Genomic DNA, 2,878 nt, shown 5'->3' on the forward strand with positions numbered 1-2,878 from the left:
AAATATAAATTAAAGATTTTTAAATACAGTTCTATTTCTTTCCAGCAATGACAGTAACATCAATAAGATCCACAGAGTGCTTCCCAGATCATTTACCAAGTAAAAATGGAAAATTTACCTTAATTAATAGAAAGGAATAATTTTTAATCAACCTATCAAGGTGGAGATGTAAATAAGTACTTCTAGAACACTTATTTTCTTTAACAGTTTCAACATTAATCTCTTTAAAACTTACCATTCTACATTATTTATTATCTCAGACACTTGTTATTTTGTAGAGAGAAATATAAACACTTCAAAACATCATCAATTATAAATTTGATCAGATCTAAATTCATGGAATCAAGACCAGAAACTTTGTTTAATAAATGTGGTTCCAAAAGGTTTTACTGATACCATGAGATTAAGGTTATTTTTGCTGTTGTTGGTGGTGTTGTCATCTAAGGTTTCTTGAAAATATTACAGCGCAGCAGAAAGATTCAAACGGCTCCACGTGGTGTTTTGAAATCCATCCCAACTGTAGGCTGAGTGACCTGCAGGTTGGACAGACTGCCCAAGTCCAAGAGTTGCGGCCTCTCCTTAGTGTCGGGACCTACTTCAATAATCTGCTGATCCAGGGCTGAGACCTCAGGAACATAATTCTCTCTCCTGTCTCTCTCCTCCTCCTCAGCTTGATGGAGATACCTCTCTCAGGGCCTCTCTGAATCTGCTTCATCAGGTGTGTGACACAGCCTGCGATCTTGTTGCAGAGCTTCTTCTTGGGAATGACGGCTATCTCCTCGCACACGCGCTTGTTGGTGTGGAAATCATGGTGCATGAAGTACTTCTCAATGACGACCGGAAGTACCTTCCTCACAGTTTTGTGCGAACATAGCCCATGTTGGCGAGTCCCTGGTAAAAGACTAAGGTTATTTTTACATCCCATCAATACGAGGAAATACATTGCAATCCAAGCCCATATAAACAAAAGTTTCTTTTGTCATTTGCTTGATAAGTAAATATTTATTGAGCACCTATTATGTGACAGGCCTTCTTGGGGCTTACATTCTACCTGCAAAAACAGACAATAACAAGTCAGGGATAAAATATATAGTATATCAAATGCCAATAAATTCTATGGAGATAAGTAAAGGAAGGAGTGGAAGTTTTTTATTTTTAATAGGATGCTTGGGGAAGGAAGATCTCACTCATAAAGTGACATTGAAGCAGAGGCCTGAAGGAGATGAGGGAGCAAGACATATGAAAATTATCTAGTGGAATTGCATTCCTGCAAGTGCAAAGGCCCTGAGGCAGAGTGGGCTGGATTCATTTAAGGAAGTCAACGTGGCTGAGGAAGAGTGCATTGGACATGGACGTGCACTGCCCGGGGATCAGTAGACAGCCTCTAGTAGTCAGCTCCTTCAAGGTGTGCCTCAGCTGCAGAGCCACCCGGTCACAGCCTTCTTAGGGAAGCACTCACCCATTAGCCGATGACGCAGGTACAAACGTGCAGCCATTTTGGCCCAATAAGAGGCAACTCTGGCAGGTATATATGCTCCCAAGCTTCTCGCAGGGTTGCCTGCAGTTTTGTTGAGCTGCTTCACAGTTTGACTTCTCTCTCTTTGTCCTATCCTGCTCCAGCACACTTCTTCCCACAGATTTTGAGCCCTAATAAATATCTAGCCCCACCAACTCTATCTCCAGTGTCTGCTTCTGGAAAGCCCAGGCTGCTACAAAGAATGAGCCAAGGAGAGGGTAGTTAGAGATAAGGTCAACAAGTTATCTGGGACCTTGACTTTGGCTTTTACTGAGTGAGTCGTGGTGTCTGGAAAGTTTGAAGCAGAGAGCTGGCTTGGGCCGACTTTTCAAAAATGTCCTCCTGGCTGCTGTGTTGTGAATAGAGTGGAGGAGGACAAGGGTAGATCAGGAAGGGGATAGCACAATCCAGCTAGAGATGATGGTTTGCACCAGGCAGTAGTGATGAGGAGGGGGCTGTGAGAAGTGGTGGGACTCTGGATATGTTCTGAAGAGAAAGCTGTCAGAACTTTGGGTGTGGGTGGGAGGAAAGAGAAAAGTCATGGATGACTCCTCTGTTTTGGACGGAGTGACTGGAAGAGTCGAGTTGCAGGTTTGCAAAGAAGATTTGTTGTTAGTGCCATGGAGTTGATTCTGATTCCCAGCCACCCTGTGTAGAACAGAGCAGAACCCCGCACAGCCTTTTTGTGCCATCCTCTCACCTTCTGGTGCTATATCAGACAATGCTGGACTGCTATTCATAGTGTTTCCATGGCCAATTTGTTTGTAAGTGGGTGGCCATGTCCTTCTTGCTAGTCAGTCTTAGTCTGGAAGCTCTGCTGAAACCTGTCCATCATGGGTGACCCTGCTGGCACTTGAAATACTGGTGGCATAGCTTTCAGCAGCACAGCAACAAGCAGCCACCACAGTGTGACAACTGACAGACGAGTGGTGCTGTTCCCTGACCAGAAAAGAAACCAGGGGACGTGGTGGTGAGAGTGTCACATCTTAACCACTAGAGCACAAAGGCTGGCAGAGAAGAGTAGTTTGATTTTGGACTTTTGACAATTGAAATGCCTTTGGGACATCCAAGTGGAGACGTCAAGAAGGTAGTAGGATATAAGAGTCTAGATTACTGCAAGAGGGCTGGGAGGCAGATATACATTGAGGAGTCATCAGCATATGAATAGTAAAGCCGTGAGTTAGAGGGAAAGTGAGTGTAAACAAGGAGAAGAGACATCCGAAGACCAAACCTTGGGACATTCATCACATATCTGTCCAACATTAACAGATCAACCAAGTGCCCAAAGCCCAAGTGCCCATAATCAAACATGTTAGCTGGGGAAAGTAGACAGGAAACACACCAAGACAAAAGGGATTGCAG

At 44.0% G+C, this 2,878-nt stretch overlaps 1 pseudogene; it reads right to left on the reverse strand.

Annotated features, from left to right (window-relative positions):
• Positions 1-283: 283 nt before the first annotated feature.
• LOC101388400 (small ribosomal subunit protein eS17 pseudogene) lies at positions 284-925 on the reverse strand (annotated as a pseudogene).
• Positions 926-2,878: the final 1,953 nt, after the last annotated feature.

This window comes from Ceratotherium simum, chromosome 9 (assembly GCF_057802395.1).
Source record: "Ceratotherium simum simum isolate JZ-2026a chromosome 9, ASM5780239v1, whole genome shotgun sequence".
Taxonomy (NCBI): domain Eukaryota; kingdom Metazoa; phylum Chordata; class Mammalia; order Perissodactyla; family Rhinocerotidae; genus Ceratotherium; species Ceratotherium simum.